The sequence below is a fragment of the Puma concolor genome, chromosome B1 (assembly GCF_028749965.1).
Source record: "Puma concolor isolate L17-30 chromosome B1, mPumCon1.1.hap2, whole genome shotgun sequence".
NCBI classification, from domain to species: domain Eukaryota; kingdom Metazoa; phylum Chordata; class Mammalia; order Carnivora; family Felidae; genus Puma; species Puma concolor.
In genome coordinates this window covers 120,733,028-120,751,197 of record NC_141670.1, presented here as the reverse complement: position 1 = coordinate 120,751,197, position 18,170 = coordinate 120,733,028, and the positions used below count along the sequence as shown (strand labels likewise).

Here is an 18,170-nt window from a genome sequence, read left to right as displayed (position 1 = left end):
TAAGTAAGTCTCCTACCTTCAAGTAACAGGAGTTAGTTACTTCCTATAACTTAGGGCAGGAACTCAAACAGATCAGGAATAATTGGACTGAAGGTAAAATCATATTGAGTGGTTGGATGAAAGCTTTAGAAAGTTGGAGATTGGTAGCCAACGAATCTATATTTAACCTTAGATGTCACTGTATGGTTTGGGTTGGCTCTGGGACCCCCTTCTTTTCTTTTTCTTTTTTTTTTTTTTTTTAGTGCCAGATTGGTTTGCCCACATTTTTCTCCCCTGCTATTATCAATTGCTTCCTAACAGAAACCAACAAGCTTTCTTTTTCTATCCTCACTTGGGAAAGAATACAATCTTACATTATCCTTTTTTTCCTTATACCTTTTTTTCCTGAAGCAAGTATGCACCCTGTTAAGTTTTCATAATGGTTTTAATTCTGGTAATAGAATGTCAGTATTTATATATGATTATAAGCAAGTATGGAGATCAACAAGAGAGTAGTTGCAGTGATAAAGAACTCTTATTTGAACCTGGTTTCCTTCCTATCATCACTTCCAAGCCCCCACTCAATAGATCAGAGTCAATAGAAAAAGTCACAAGATTCAACTGTACTTTAAAGGAAAATTAGAAATAGTTATTGTAATACTGTTGATACAACAAATTACTACAAATTTAGTGGCTTAAAAAAAGTTATCTTAGATATTTGGAGGTCAGAAGTCTGAAATGGGTCCTACTGTTCTAAAATCAAGGTATAAGCAGAGTTGGTTGCTTCCTTGAGATTCTGAGGCAGAATCTCTTTTCTTGCCCTTTCCAACTTCTAGAGGCTGCCGGCACCTTGGTTCATGGTTCCCTTCCATCTTCAAAACCGGAAGTGGCTGGTTAGTCTTTTTCACATCACATTAATCTGACACACTTGTCTGCATCCTTTCATTTATAAGGATCTTTATGATTATATTGGGCCTACATGGATAATTGAGAAAAATCTACCTACTGGAAGGCCAGATGATTAGCTACTTTAATTCCATCCACAACCTTAATTCCCCCTTGCTATATAACATATTCAACGGTTCCAGGGAAACTGGGATGTAAACATCTTCAGTGGGAGTAGAAGATCATGGGGAGGCATTATTCTGGCTACTACAACTATTTATAATTCCTTGGGTACTCAAGTTTAAAAGCAACTTTTCCCTTCCTTCCATCAGTTCCTACTTTGTTCTTCTAAATATATTTGACTACTACTCAAAATATGAAGTGTGAAATGGTACAGAAAGTTAAATATACTAAAGGTTAGGAACTTGTCAACTACATTTTGTCACTGGTGACTCAGTTTTATTGAGGTAGTGTTGACATAATTTATATTTAAGCGTGTTGTGAAGTGAATGGAAAATGAAAAAGTGCAGAGCATGGCCATGAGAAGAAATTAGAAGATAGAGTATTAGTTTAGAGTAACTCAGGGTCAAAGGAGGATATTTTTTTAGAATGGGAGAGGTTTGAGTATATTTATAGCCTGGAGGAAATCCTGAGAGAGATGAGATATAGAACAGAGAGATTAATAGATGAAGTCATTTTTTTCACAGGAGATGACTGTGGGTCAAAAAATTGAGTATTTGATTTTGAACAATGGGTAAACATCAGACTCTAGAGGGAAGAAGATTAGAATGGGTAAAAACAAAGATAATTTTAAATGGAAAGAGGCAGGAAGTTGACCATTAATACTCAGTTTTCTCAACTTAATTGGAAGGAGGACTTTATCCATTCATCTATTGATGAACACTCAGGTGCTTCCATATCTTAGCTATTGTATATAATGCTACAATAAACACAGCGTTGCGTAATCTTTTCAAATTAGTGTTTTTATTTTCCTGAGTAAATACCCAGAAGTGGAATTACTGCATCATATGGTATTTCTATTTTTAATTTTTGGAGAACTCTCCATACTGTTTTCCATAGTTGTTGTACCAATTTACATTCCCACCAAGAAAATGGTTCCCTGTGGTGCCTGGGTGGCTCTGTCAGTTAAGCATCTGACTCATGGTTTCAGCTGAGGTCATGATCTTGAGGTTCGTGAGTTCGAGTCCCACATCAGACTCTAAGTTGGCAGTGTGGAGCCTGTTTGGGATTCTCTCTCTACTTTCTCTCTGCCCGCCTTCCCCCCCCCCGCCACTCGCAGAGTACCAACAAGATTATAAACCTAAACCTGTCTCTCAAAATCAAATTAACTTTAAAAATCCTTTAAAAAATTAAAAAAAGAAATTCGTCCCCTTTTTTCCACATTTTTGCCAACGCTTATTATTTCTTGTCTTTTTGATACTAGCCATTCTGACTGCTGTGAGTTGATGTCTTACTGTGGTTTTGATTTGCATTTCCTTGATGATTATTGATGTTGAGCATCTTTTCATATGTCTATTGGCCATCTGTATGTCTTCAGCAAAGTGCCTATTCAGGTCCTCTATTTTTAAATTTTATTATTATTATTACTATTATTATTATGTTGAATTGTTTGCGTTCTTTTTACATTTTGGATATTAACTCCTTCGCAGATATGTCATTTACAAATATCTTCTCTCATTCAGTAGGTTGCCTTTTTGTCTTCTTGGTGGTTTCCTTTGCTTTACAAAAGCTTTTTAGTTTGATGTAGTACAAGTTGTTTATTTTTGCTTTTGTTTCTCTTGCCTGAGGAGACAGATCCAGAAAAATATTGTTTAAGTCTGAGTTTACTACCTATGGTTTCTTTTAGGAATTTTATGATTTCAGGTCTTATGTTTAGGTCTTTAATCCATTTTGCATTATTTTTGTGTATATTGTTAAGAAAGTGGTCCAGTTCCATTCTTTTGCATTTAACTGTCCAGTTTTCCCAACACCATTTATTGAAGAGGCTATCTTTTCCCCGGTGTATATTTTTGCCTCCTTTGTTTTAGATTAATTGACCATATAAGTGTGGATTTATTTCTGGGCTCTATTCCTCTCTATTGATTCTCTGTGTTCATTTTTGTGCTAGTACCATATTCTTTTGATTATTATAGCTTTGTAGTACAGTTTGAAACTGGGATTGTGATACCTCTGGCTTTGTTCTTTTTTCTCAAGATTACTTTGGCTATTTGAGGTCTTTTGTGGTTACACCCAAATTTAAGGATTGTTTGTTCTAGTTCTGTAAAAAATACTGCTGGTATTTTTTTTTTTTTATCATACCTTTTTTTTTTTTTTTATTTATATATGAAATTTATTGTCAAATTGGTTTCCATACAACACCCAGTGCTCATCCCAAAAGGTGCCCTCCTCAGTACCCATCACCCACCCTCTCCTCCCTCCCACCCCCCATCAACCCTTAGTTTGTTCTCAGTTCTCAACAGTCTCTTATGCTTTGGCTCTCTCCCACTCTAACCTCTTTTTTTTTTTTTTTGTTCCCTTCCCCCATGGGTTTCTCTTAAGTTTCTCAGGATCCACATAAGAGTGAAACCATATGGTATCTGTCTTTCTCTGTATGGCTTATTTCACTTAGCATCACACTCTCCAGTTCCATCCACGTTGCTACAAAAGGCCATATTTCATTTTTTCTCATTGCCACGTAGTACTCCATTGTGTATATAAACCACAATTTCTTTATCCATTCATCAGTTGATGGACATTTAGGCTCTTTCCATAATTTGGCTATTGTTGAGAGTGCTGCTATGAACATTGGGGTACAAGTGCCCCTATGCATCAGTACTCCTGTGTCCCTTGGATAAATTCCTAGCAGTGCTATTGCTGGGTCATAGGGTAGGTCTATTTTTAATTTTCTGAGGAACCTCCACACTGCTTTCCAGAGCGGCTGCACCAATTTGCATTCCCACCAACAGTGCAAGAGGGTTCCCGTTTCTCCACATCCTCTCCAGCATCTATAGTCTCCTGATTTGTTCATTTTGGCCACTCTGACTGGCGTGAGGTGATATCTGAGTGTGGTTTTGATTTGTATTTCCCTGATAAGGAGCGACGCTGAACATCTTTTCATGTGCCTGTTGGCCATCCGGATGTCTTCTTTAGAGAGGTGTCTATTCATGTTTTCTGCCCATTTCTTCACTGGGTTATTTGCTTTTCGGGTGTGGAGTTTGGTGAGCTCTTTATAGATTTTGGATACTAGCCCTTTGTCCGATATGTCATTTGCAAAGATCTTTTCCCATTCCGTTGGTTGCCTTTTAGTTTTGTTGGTTGTTTCCTTTGCTGTGCAGAAGCTTTTGATCTTCATAAGGTCCCAGTAATTCACTTTTGCTTTTAATTCCCTTGCCTTTGGGGATGTGTCGAGTAAGAGATTGCTACGGCTGAGGTCAGAGAGGTCTTTTCCTGCTTTCTCCTCTAAGGTTTTGATGGTTTCCTGTCTCACATTCAGGTCCTTTATCCATTTTGAGTTTATTTTTGTGAATGGTGTGAGAAAGTGGTCTAGTTTCAACCTTCTGCATGTTGCTGTCCAGTTCTCCCAGCACCATTTGTTAAAGAGACTGTCTTTTTTCCATTGGATGTTCTTTCCTGCTTTGTCAAAGATGAGTTGGCCATACGTTTGTGGGTCTAGTTCTGGGGTTTCTATTCTATTCCATTGGTCTATGTGTCTGTTTTTGTGCCATACTGCTGGTATTTTGATAGAGATTTCATTGAATCTGTAGATTGCTTTGGAAAGTATGGACATTTTAACAATATTAATTCTTCCAATCCATGAGCACAGAACATCTTTCTATTTATTTGTGCCTTATCCAGTTTCTTTCATTGGTGTCTTATAATTTGCAGAGTACATTTCTTTTATCTCCTTGGTTAAATTCATTCATAGGTATTTTATTCTTTTTTTGATGCAGTTGTCAGTGGGATTGTTTTCTTAATTTGTCTTTCTCATAGTTTGTTCTAAGTGTATAGAAATGTGGCAGATTTCTGTATATTGGTTCTGTATCCAGCAACTTTACTGACTCCATTCATTAGTTCTAATAGTGTTTTGGTGAAGTCTTTAGGGTTTTCAATATGTAGTGTCACGTCATCTGCAAATAGTGAAAGTTTTACTTCTTCCTTACCAATTTGGATACCTTTTATTTATTTTTCTTATCTGATTGCTGTGGCTAGGACTTGTAGTATTATGTTGAATAAATGTGGTGAGAGTGGACATCCTTGTCTTGTTCCTGATCTTAGAGGAATGCTTTTAGCCTTTCACTGCTGAGTATGATGTTAGATGTGGATTTTTCCAATATGGCATTTATTTTGTTGATGTATGTTCTCTCTAAACTCACTTTGTTGAGAGTGTTTATAATGAATAGATGTTGAGTTTTGACCAGGGCTTTTTCTGTATTTTTTGAAATGATCATGATTTTTATCCTTCATATTGTTAATGTGGTATATCATGTTGATTGATTTGCAGGTATTGAACCTGTAATCCCCAAAATAAATCCTACTTGATTGTGGTGAATGGTCCTTTTAACATATTGTTGAATTTGGTTTCTTAAATTTTGTTGAGGATTTTTGCATCTATGTTCATTAGGAATATTGGTCTGTACTTCTTTTTTTGTAGTGTCTTTGGTTTTGTTACCAGGATAATTGTTGCTTCATAGAATAAATTTGGAAGCATTCAATCCTCATCTGTATTTTGGAATAGTTTGAGAAGGATAGGCATCAGTTCTTTGAATGTTTGGTAGAATTCAGGGCAACCTGGGTGGCTCAGTAGGTTAAGCGTCGGACTCTTTGTTTTGGCTCAGGTCATGATCTCACTGTTCATTAGTTCAAGCCCCACATCGGGCTCCGTGCCGACAGGGCAGAACCTGCTTGGGATTCTTTCTCTCCCTCTCCGCCCCTTCCCCACTCGTGTGCACATGTGCGTATGTGCTGTCTCTCTTTCAAAATAAATAAACTTTAAATGTTTGGTAGAATTCACCTGTGAAGCCATTTGATCCTGGACTTTTGTTTGTTGGGAATTTTTTTTTATTACTGATCCCATTTTCTTAGTAGTAATCAGATTTTTCCTCCTTCAGTCTCAGGAGACTGTATGTTTCTAGTAATTTATCCATTTTTTCTAGGTTGTCCAATTTGTTGGCATATAATTTTTCATAGTAGTCTCAATCCTTTGTAGTTCTGTGGTGTCAGTTGAAACATCCCCTTTGTTTCTGATATTGAGTTCTTTCTCTTTTTTTCTTGATGAGTCTGGCTAAAGGTGTATCAATTTTAGCTTTTCAGAGAACCAGCTCTTTCTTCTTTTTAAAAAAAATTTTTTTTTGGCATTTATTTATTTTTGAGACAGAGAGAGACAGAGCATGAACGGGGGAGGGTCAGAGAGAGAGGGAGACACAGAATCGGAAACAGGGTCCAGGCTCTGAGCTGTCAGCACAGAGCCCGACGCGGGGCTCAAACTCACAGACCGCGAGATCATGACCTGAGCTGAAGTCAGACGCTTAACCGACTGAGCCACCCAGGCGCCCCCAGCTCTGTCTTTATAATTGATCTACTACCATTACTATGTGTTTGCTTTTACAAGTGGAATTTTTTCCTTTTACAATTTTCTTCTAGTTGTGGCCTTTTCTTATTTGCTTATGGAATTCCCTTTAACATTTCTTGTAATGCTGGTTTAGTGGTGAACTTTAACTTTTGTTTATCTGAGAAACTCTTTATCTCTCCTTCAATTCTGAATGATAACCTTGCCCAGTAGAGTCTTCGTGGTTATAGGTTTTTTCCTTTGAGCACTTTGAATATATAGTGCTGCTCCCTTCTGGCCTGCAAATTTTTGCTGACAAACCAAGTAATAGGCTTATGAGGTTTCCCTGGTATGTAATTATTTGCTTTTCTCTTGCTGCTTTTAAGATTCTCTATTTTTAATTTTGGACATTTTATTTATTTGAGAGAGAGTGCATGCATGTGCCTGAGTGGGTGAGGAACAGAGGAAGAGGGAGACAGAGAATATTAAGCAGGCTCCATGCCAGCATATAGTCCAGTGCAGGGCTCAGTCTCATGACTCTGAGATCATGATCTGAGCTGACATCAAGAGTCAGACGCTTAACTTACTGAGCCACCCAGGTGTCCCAAATTTTGGACATTTTAATTATGTGTCTTGGTGTGGACTGCCTTGCGCTCACTTGTTTGAGGTTCTCTGTATAGCCTAGACCTGGGTGTCTGTTTTCATCCCCCTTAAACTTAAGGAGGCTTTCAGCTGTTGTTTTCTCAAATTGTTTTCTGCCCCTTTCTCTTTTTCTGGGGCCTGTATAATATGAATGTTAGTATACTTGACGTTGTCCTAGAAGTCCATTAACGTGTCTTTTTTTTTTTTCTTAAATCTTTTGTTTTTACTGTTCGGCTTGGGTGCTTTCCATTACTCTGTCTTCCAGATCACTGATCCAATTTTCTGTATTCTCTAATCTGCTGTTGATTCCCTCTAGTGTATTTTTCATTTCAGTTATTGTATTATTTAGCTCTGATTTTTTTTTGAAGTTTTTGTTAAAGTTCTCACTGAGCTTAGGGGCGCCTGGGTGGCTCAGTTGGTTAAGCGTCCGACTTCAGCCAGGTCACGATCTCGCGGTCCGTGGGTTCGAGCCCCGCGTCGGGCTCTGGGCTAATGGCTCAGAGCCTGGAGCCTGTTTCTGATTCTGTGTCTCCCTCTCTGTCTGCCCCTCCCCCTTTCATGCTCTGTCTCTCTCTGTCCCAAAAATAAATAAAAAACGTTGAAAAAAAAATTAAAAAAAAAAAAAAAAAAGTTCTCACTGAGCTCATATACTTCTCTCAAATCTGGTTAGCATCTTTATGAGCATTATTTTGAACTCTTTATCAGATAGATTCCTTATCTCTATTTTGTTTAGTTCTCTTTCCCAGGTTTTGCCTTATTCTTTTGTTTGGAACATATTCCTCTGTCTCCTGATCTTGAAAGTAGTGGTCTTATGTTGAAGGTGTCCTGTGGGGCCCAGTAGCACAATCCTCTCTGGTCACCAGAACCAGGTAATCCAAGGATGTCCCCTCTGTGGACTGCATTCACTCTCCTGTTGTGACTTGGCATGACTGCTGCAGGCATGCTAGTGGCCAGGTCTGGCCTCCAGCCTGGCTGGCTGCAGTGATTAGCCATGACTACTTATGGGTGTACTGGTGGGTAGGGGTGGACCCCTGTGCAGCTATGAGATCTGGCTGTAGTGGGTGTGCTGGTAGATAGGGTTAGTTCCAGTGTAGAAGTCTAAGAGTCTCACCTCCACCTTTGGTGGGCATGCTGGTGGGTGGGGCTAGCACTCCACCTCCCTGGGGCAGAAGTTGCTCTGGAAGGGCATTGGTAGTTGGTAGAGCATGTGACTTGATCGAGGGGTTGTGAGTTCAAGCCCCATGTTGGGTATAGAGTTACCCAAATAAAATCTTAAAAACCAACCACCAACCAATTAACAAACCCCAAAAAACAACTGAGGCTGCTTGCCAGGTGTGGTGCAGATTGGACCGGACAGGTCTGTAGGGAAATGCTGGGGAGGAACAAGTAGTGTTCTCAGGACAGATGGAGAGTATCAGAACTGGCTCACACAACCGTCGTCCAGCTAAGCTGAAAGAGGGCAAGAAAAATGGTGCCCACCAGTACTGCCCTGCCCCTCCAGAACACCCTAAAATTAGATTTCCTTCATGTATAACCCAGGTGCTTTCCAAACTGCTGCCCCTGTGCTGGGTCTCAGACTAAGTGATCTAGTGCTCTGGCCTTATGAGTGGCGTCTTTGTTTCTTATTGCCTTCTGGCTCTCTTAGAGTTATGGTAAGTCCTACTGATCTTCAAAGGCAGATTTTATGGGGATTTATCTTCCCTGTGCAGGTCCCCACAGCCAGAGGTGCCTGATGTGGAGCCTGATCTCTTCGTTCCTTAGAGAGGAACTCCTATGATATCCCTCCTACTTGTGGGTTGCCAGGCCAGGGGTTTTGGTTCTCGACTGAGTCTCTGCCCCTCCTACTGTAATGAATGTGGCTTTTTCTTTATATCAGTAGCTGTGGAAAAGTTGTTCTGCTAATCTTCAGGTTGTTTTCAGAGTGAGTTATATTAAATGTAGTTGCAGTATGGGTGTGTCTGGCGGGGGTGGGGGGTGGAGGTGAGCTCAGGATCCTTCTGTTCTTCCATCTTCCTTGCAATCGGTACCTTTCTTAGTGTAAAATCAATAGCAGTTCTCAAAAATTAATACTTCCACCTCAAGAAACTCAGATGACAGAATAAATGTTTATGTGCCACGTGAGAGAGGGAGTGCAGAAAGAAGCGAGAGTGCATTTTATTATTTTTATTCCTTTAAATATTTTTTGTTTTTGAGGGAGAGAGAAAGCACAAGCCAGGGAAGGGCAGAGAGAGAGAGAGAGAGAGAGAGAGAATGAGAGAGAATCTGAAGCAGACTCCAGGCTCTGAGCTGTCAGTACAGAGCTGGACGAGGGGCTGGAACCCACAAACGATCATAAGATCATAACCTGAGCTGAAGTCGGACCCTTAACTGACCGAGCCACCCAGGTGCCCCATGAAAGAATCATTTTAAATTTAATCAAGATCCATTTGGCAGATATTTATTGAGCAACTGCTATGCATTAGCTTCTGGGCTTAGCTTGTAGAAAACTTAAGAGGTGATTTTCATACTTTTTCCCCTCAGGAGCCCTTAAGTCTATAAAACAAAGAAGCTGCCTGACTTGGAGGCTAGAGCCTTGCCTACTGAGAATCTTTATCATTTTCCCTCCATTTCCAATCCTCACACCCACTCAGGATACCTCAGATGGTTCTGTGAGTATCCCTCCCTAGTGTTCACTAAACAGAATCTGAAAAACCAATTGTCTAATAAATATTAATACCAAAGCCTCACTATAATAGTTATGAGAAAGAAATAATATAAAATATAGCAGAGATAAGTATAAAATGTGTAAAGAAGTAAAAAGTATAAAGATGAAGAGAATCTGGCTTAACAGCAGACATGTGATAAAAACCTGAGCATTTCAGTTGCTCAACTTCTCAGTATAAGCCAGCAATGTGGTCAGGGCTTGCCTAAAGAACCTATACAGTTTTACTCCCAAAGATAGAAATGTATTGTCCAGCACAAAGCAGTTGCCTTTTCCTCATCTTCATTGGCCAGACCATAGTTTTAAAAATTTTTATGGGGCGCCTGGGTGGCTTAGTCGGTTAAGCGTCCAACTTTGGCTCAGGTCATGATCTTGCGGTTCGTGAGTTTCAGCCCTGTGTCAGGCTCTGCTGACAGCTCAGAGCCTGGAACCTGCTTCAGATTCTGTGTCTCCCTCTTTCTCTGCCCCTCCCCTGCTCACGCTCAGCTCACAGCTGTCTCTGGCTGTCAAAAATAAATAAATGTTAAAAAAAATTTTAAAAAATTTCTTATAGCTTTATTGAAATATAATTGACATACAGTATATCACATATATTTAAAGTACACAATTTGGTAATTTGACATATGTATACACCCATGAAACAATCACCAAAATCAAGATAATAAACATATGCCTCACTACAAGTGTCTGTGTAGTCCTTTGTAAACCCTTTCTGTTCCCCCAACCCAACCCCTCTTCCTTGCACCCACTTGAAGCCAATGATCATTTTGTCCTATAGCTTAGCTGGCATTTTCTATAATTTTATTTAAATAGAATCAAACAGCATGCCCTCCGTGACTTTTTTCACTCAGCATAATTATTTTGAAATTTACCTATGTTGTGTCACTCAAGTTTTTTGTTTTTTTTTACTACTGAGTAGTATTCTTTGTATGGATATGCCACAATTTCTATATCCATTCACCCATCGGTGGACATTCTGGTTGTTTCCAGTTTTTGTCTATAACAAATACTCTTGTGTAAGTGTTTGTATGGACATAGGTTTTCTTTTTGGTAAATAGGTAGGAATGGAATAGGTGGATTATGATAGGTATACATTTACCTTTTTAAGAAACTGTCAAGCTGTTTTCCAAGTGGTTGTACCATTTTACATTCTCACTAGTTATATACTGAGAATTCCAGTTCCCCCTGACCTGTTATGACCAGTCTTTTTAATCAGCCATTCTAATAGGTATGTAGTGGTATAGCTCATTGTTATTTTAATTTGCATTTACCTAGTGACTAATGATGGTCAGCATCTTTTCATGTGCTGTTTTGCTGTCTATATTTCTTCCTTGAGGAAATGTCTCTATTCCCATTGTTTATGGAGTTCCTTTTGTTTGTGTTTATTTACAAGTGACAAATTAAACATTTACAGCTGGCTCAGAAGATTTTAAAAAGTAATAAAGTCATAACAAGGTATCATATACATGGAGGAATATGAAAAAGGCATGAAGGATTCAACTCATATTAGCTATTGCCTAAGTCACTTCCAAAACTAAGAGTGCAGAAAGCAGTATATGCTAGAGCTGGCTTATACTGCTTTATGAGTACATTTAAACATTTTTAGAAATTTTGCAGGCTGTTAAACACAGCCTTTATGAAGAATTAACTATGTAAGCTGACAATTATGTTAAAATCCAATATATAAGAATAATAAATATTCAAAATTCATTTCCTCATTTTACTATTATCCATGTTTTTGTGGTTATGGTGATCATATCTGTATTATAGAAATATTACAGTTTGATAATATATACCTTCTTCTAATTCTGTGTTCTGTGATGTCCTGTGGTAGCCTGAAATGAGCCACAGTGGGATATTTACCCCCAAGAAATTTGCAAACACCATAATCAAAGCTTTTTTTTTTTTTCTTTCCTGGTGAGCTAGTTGTCAAACATTTACTAGGCCACCTGTAATGACAAGGACCTTCAAACTGCACTGGGTTACTGTCCACGATGAATAATTGAAGCCTTAGTCACATGGAGAACTCACCTTTGTGAAGCACTTAATTCCTTAAGAACAGATTGATATTTTTGCTGCAGGGTAAAGCTTACCGATTTTCCTTGCTGCTCTGTTTTTTTTGTTGTTGTTGCTTTTTTCACCTCCAGATTTGGGCATGCCAAAATCTACTGGATAAGAGAGGATGCCAATACATTATTTCTGTAGTCCCAAGTAAAAAATACAAAATATTTTATTTGGAGTAGAACTAGAAGGGCTGTTAAATACAGAAAACTGTAATGGGCAAAAAAAAGCAGGAAAGGCAAACAGCTCTGTATAACCAAATTTCTACTCATGTAAGAATAGGGGAAACTAGACAAAAATGAGAGGGAACAAATGAGGATGTAAGAGGAATGTTTGGTCTAAACCCCCAATCAGCTTTCTAATCGTGGACAAAGCATTTTTTTAAAGTCTAAACTTACTGAAGATGTTGGATGTTACTGGAAATGTAAAGTTACAGATTCAGTAACACACTACAGCAATCCAGAGATAATCAAATTATGGGGGACAAATTCCTGGGGCACAACATAAAGCTACTGTTATGGTTGAGTGTCCATTACAATTTAATTTTAAAAACAATTAGGAGAAACTAAGGATTTCAGAAGGAACAGAAACCATCTTAAAAGTTCACAGTCTAAATTAAAGGCATATACATTTAAAATATAAAAGAAACAAACATGGCATATGACTTTCAGTAAGACATTTGTTATGTCTCACATGAAATTCAAATTGAAGTTAAAGTGTTTGCCTGACATGAAAAGATGCTCAACATCGCTCATCAGGGAAATACAAATCAAAACCACACTCAGACATCCCCTCACGCCAGTCAGTGGCCAAAATGAACAAATCAGGAGACTATAGATGCTGGAGAGGATGTGGAGAAACGGGAACCCTCTTGCACTGTTGGTGGGAATGCAAATTGGTACAGCCGCTCTGGAAAACAGTGTGGAGGTTCCTCAAAAAATTAAAAATAAACCTACCCTATGACCCAGCAATAGCACTGCTAGGAATTTACCCAAGGGATACAGGAGTACTGATGCATAGGGCACTTGTACCCCAATGTTTATAGCAGCACTCTCAACAATAGCCAAATTATGGAAAGAGCATAAATGTCCATCAACTGATGAATGGATAAAGAAATTGTGGTTTATATACACAATGGAGTACTACGTGGCAATGAGAAAGAATGAAATATGGCCCTTTGTAGCAACGTGGATGGAACTGGAGAGTGTGATGCTAAGTGAAATAAGCCATACAGAGAAAGACAGATACCATATGTTTTCACTCTTATGTGGATCCTGAGAAACGTAACAGAAACCCATGGGGGAGGGGAAGGAAAAAAAAAAAAGGTTAGAGAGGGAGGGAGCCAAAACATAAGAGACTCTTAAAAACTGAGAACAAACTAAGGGTTGATGGGGGGTGGGAGGGAGGTGCGGGTGGGTGATGGGTATTGAGGAGGGCACCTTTTGGGATGAGCACTGGGTGTTGTATGGAAACCAATCTGACAATAAATTTCATATATTGAAAAAAAAAATAAAGTGTTTGCCTGGGTTTTAGTAAGGTACAGTACCTTAAAGTACTAATAGTGATAAAGATTTAGAGTGATGCACACTGAAGAATAGCAGTTTGGTATTAAATTGGAAGGAACAAATAATCCTTAAACCAGGCAGTACCCCATGTAATCACTTTACTAATAAACTGGACAAAAATAAATGGAACTTTTATCAAACCAGCAGGTACAAGCTTTATTTTTTTTTAATAAATTAAAATTAAATTAAAATTAAATTAAAAATGAGGTGCCTGGGTGGCTCAGTCGGTTAAGTGTCTGACTCCTGATTTTGCCTGGGGTCATGATCTCTGGGTTCCTGAATTCGCAGCCCGCCTAGGGCTCTGTGCCAGGTCAGTGCAGAGCCTGTTTAGGATTTTCTCCCTCTTTCTCTGCCCCTCCCCTGTTTGTACTCTATTCTCTTCCAAAATAAACAGATAAACTTAAAAAAAAAATGAGGAAATACATATTCCCAAGGAGATATCTTCTTTATCTCCAAACTTAAAATTTTATAAAGGAAATTGAGTAATCTCACATGAAAATACCTAACAATATATGAAATTAATAGATACAGTAGAGAAGTGCCTGCTAAACATTTCCACAATTAAAATGAAATAAATCACTGTTTTTTCCCTCGTCCTGATTCCCAAAATCAGTTCCTCTTTTTTTTTTTTAAGTTTATTTATTTTGAGAGAGAGAGAGGAAGGGGGTGTAGAGGGGCAGAAAGAGAGAATCCCAAGCAGTCTCCTCACTGTCAGCGCAGAGCCTGACACACAGCTTGATCCCAAACTGAGATCACGGTCTGGGCTGAGATCAAGAGTTAGATGCCTAACTGACTGAGCCACCCAGGCACCCCATCAGTTCCTCTTTTGACTGACTTATGTAAGTGATTCCATTTTCTAGTCACCAGGATTCACTATACTTGAATAATCTTTTTCTTTCACTCTTCTCTTTCCTTATCCGTCTCCACTTTTATTTCTTTAGATCTTCAAATGCATATTACACCTTAAATTTTATAATATGCATTTTAAAAGGTTTTTATCATCATTATATTTGTATAACCACTCTGTGAGTTAAGCAAAAGTTATTAACATTTCATCATTCTATTAAAGGCCTCCAAGGTGACTGGCATGTAAATAAGCAGAATCACACAGGTTAAATGACTTGCCCAAGTTGACAGGACCAGTAATTACAAGTCCTGTGATTCTAATGTCAACATTCTTTTCATTACACCATGAAGTCTCTCATCAACAGCTCATATTTGGTCCATTACTAAAGATTCCTAGTGGGTTTCTCTGCCTGTATTCTTACTTCTTCAGTCTATCTTGCATGTCACTACCGTATTGAACACAGTTTTTATGAAAAGATACCACAATAGGGGTAGCTCAGTCAGTTGAGTGACTTCCGCTCAGGTCATGATCTCATGGTTTGTTAAGTTTGAGCCTCGCTGTGGGCCCTGTGCTGACAGCTCAGAGCCTGGAGCCTGCTTCAGATTCTGTGTCTCCCTCTCTCTCTGCCCCTCCTCTGCTGACACTCTGTGTCTCTCTCTTCCTCAAAAATAAAAAAAAAATTAAAAAAAATTTTAAAGATACCACAATAAAGAAATTTCCAGTGGTTTCCTATTATATAGAGAATAAAAGTCAGACCTTTATCCCTGCTTTCATACATCAAATCTCTTAATCAAACTGGGCTCATGTTCCTTCAAACATCCTTCTAACTTTGCTGAGACTATGCCTTTGCTTATAGCAGTGTTTCCCTTGAGTTACAAATCCCTGAGTAATAGTTATTACAGGGGACTTGGACATAATGATGTGTCTATTTTTCTTATATATTTATTTATAGTTTATATGCTAAACATGTATGACTAGTACCTTGTGTGTTTTGATAGGGGGCAGGGGCATCCAGTAAAATTTTTGACATTAAAAATGTCACAAGTCACCAAGGACTTGGTGTGTCTGGTTGGCTCAGTTGGTGGAGCATACGACTGACTCTTCATATCGGGGTTGTGAGTTTGAGCTTCACATTGGGTGTAGAGATTACTTTAAAAAAAATGAGTCGTCTGCAGTTCCACTTCTAATAATAAAGAACTAGGTGGGTTTTGATTATGCTTTAGCTGAGAATAACTAGCAACTAGAAAAGTGGGCCAAGAAAAAGAAAACCACATTTCTTTAAAGGCACTAAAAAGCTACCAAACTGGTGAAGATTGCAGGGCTAAGATCTAGGAGAGGGAGACACATCGGAGAGATACTTGAGTATTTAGGGCTCCCTTTCTGCTAGAGACATCTGACTCTATCAAAAGCAACTGAGAAAGTGAACACAGATTTTTGCAAACTCACAGGCCCAGGAGGGGGCAGGGAGGTTGAAAACTGGAGTTTAGGGCTCACAAGGAAGAAATAAACACCTCAGCCTTTTAGCTGAGGGTAGACTTTCACAATGGGTAGACTTAGTAGTCAATTATATGGAGTTGAGGACAAAATTAGGGAATTGGACAAAGTTCAGAAGAAAATATGCAGATAGATTTACAGAGACAAAAGGAAGAAAATGGTAAAAAATTTTTTAAAGGTAGAAGAGACTTATAGTGTAGAATTTTAAAAAGTCTAATATAGTTGAGACCCAGAAGGAAAGGAATGAGAGACCATAAAAAAGTGATACTTGAAGAGATGTCTAAAATAAGTAAAAGGCATCATGCCTCAGATTTAAGCAGCACTATAAACCTTAAGCAAGAAAAAGGCAAGGAAAATCACACCTAAGCACATCATCGTAAAATTGCTGAAAACCAAAGAGGAAAAATTTACGCATCCAGAGGAAAAAGACAAATTACTTTATTAAAACGAATGACAGTAAGACAGCTGCTTTGCAACCAAAATGATGCTATCTTTAGAGTACCAAAGGAAAATACTGTCAACTTAGAATTTACATTCAAACAATATAACTTTCAAATAGGCAAAATAAAGTTTTTTCAAACAAACAGAAATTGAGAATTTGACACCAGCATTTCTGCCCTGTAAAAAAGAGTAGACTTTGGGCAGAGAGAAATGATCTCAGATAGCCACTCTCACATTCTGGAAGAGATGAAGAGCAATGAAAGGGAAAAATACATAGGTAAATCCCAATAAATAGTAAGTTTACAAAACAATGCTAATATATCATGTTGTTAAAAACATACAGATTTAAAACATAATAGCACAGTAACTGAGAGGCGAAGGAAAATAGTCTTAAAGTGGTCTAAAGTAATCACATTGTCTAGGAAGTGGAAAACGTACTAATATATACTAGGCTTTTAAATGTCATGGATGCACATTCTCATTTCTAGAGTAACTAAGAATATTAAAAGAACATAAAACCACAAAAAATCAAAAGAAGAAGATGAAATAGAAAAAACACTTAATCCCAAAGAAAGTACAGAAAAAAGAACAAAGAATAGGTGAGACAAAAAACAGCAGGATGGCAGCTTTAAAGCCTGTATATAATAGTTATACTAAATGTAAATTGATTATCCCAATTAAAAGACAAAGACTTGGATTTATAAAGGTATACTTTTAACCTGTTTTCAAGAGACAAATCTTAAATATGAGAATGCAGAAAAGCTTAAAGTAAAAAGGTATATCATGCAAAAACTAATAAAGATGGTGTGGCTATGCTAAATCCAAGTAGATTTTAGACAAGAAGCAATTCAAGAGATAAAAAGTTCATGTGTCCAGGGGCGCCTGGCTGGCTCAGTCAATAGAACATAGGACTCTTGATCTCAGGGTTGTGAGTTCAAGCCCCATGTTGGGCATGGTGCCTACTTAATTAAAAAAAAAAAAAAAAAGTTCATGTGTCCAAGAGTCCTAATAGGAAACAAATGATACATTCAGGATCATTTAAAGAAGGTTTATTTACAAAGGGACTAATTACAATTGTGTGTGTGTAGGGTATAAGAGAATTACAAGAATAGGTTCCAAGAGACAGAAGAACTTAATCAGAATTTGGAGGGAGAGAGAATTGTGAAGAGTTCACTGTGAGACGAGTAATGACCTGTGGTCAAAGTATAAATCCAGTTCAAGTAAACCTCTAGTGGAGGGGAAGAAAAGATATGCTCACCTCACTCTTTTCCACTAAGCAATCTCTTCCCATCAGTTACAAACTCATCCTGGGGTGGTGTAAATCAGCTCTGGAACCATAAACATTAGCACCCTAGAATTCTTCATATATGGTAGGGGAGAAAAGAAGTTACAAAACATAAACATAGTCTCTTAAAACCTGCTTTTTTAAGCTGGTCATGAGGCCTAGATTCATAAACATAGCTGTTTTCTTTCACCATCCATTCTTTTTTTTTAACTTTTTTTTTTAATGTTTATTTTTGAGAGAGAGAGGGAGTGAGAGACAGAGAGCATGAACAGCTGGGCAGAGAGAGGGAGAGAGAGAATCTGAAGCAGGCTCCACGCTGTCAGCACACAGCCTGATGGCTCAAACCCACAAACCATGAGATCATGACCTGAGCTGAAATCAGATGCTTAACCAATTGAGCTATCCAGGTGCCCTATTCACCATCCATTCTTGGTTTCTCTCACTTTTTTTTTTTTTAATTTTTTTTTTTTTCAACGTTTATTTATTTTTGGGACAGAGAGAGACAGAGCATGAACGGGCGAGGGGCAGAGAGAGAGGGAGACACAGAATCGGAAACAGGCTCCAGGCTCTGAGCCATCAGCCCAGAGCCCGACGTGGGGCTCGAACTCACGGACCGTGAGATCGTGACCTGGTTGAAGTCGGATGCTTAACCGACTGCGCCACCCAGGCGCCCCGGTTTCTCTCACTTTTTGTTCGTACCTCACCTGGATGGGATTCTTACCGGG

The 18,170-nt window shown here is 38.4% G+C and overlaps 1 long non-coding RNA gene across 6 annotated transcripts in view; it reads right to left on the bottom strand.

The window, feature by feature from the left end:
* Positions 1-18,170, bottom strand: part of LOC112858627 (uncharacterized) — a 45,567-nt gene that overhangs the window by 6,818 nt on the left and 20,579 nt on the right. For 4 of the 6 annotated variants that reach the window (XR_015250319.1, XR_015250321.1, XR_015250320.1 and 1 more), the window contains exon 3: positions 11,846-11,920. This is a non-coding gene — a long non-coding RNA (uncharacterized LOC112858627). Of the gene's footprint in view, positions 1-9,472; positions 10,256-10,285; positions 17,520-18,170 lie in introns of those variants that run through there. The other 2 variants (XR_003223411.2, XR_015250318.1) reach the window with 2 other exon arrangements.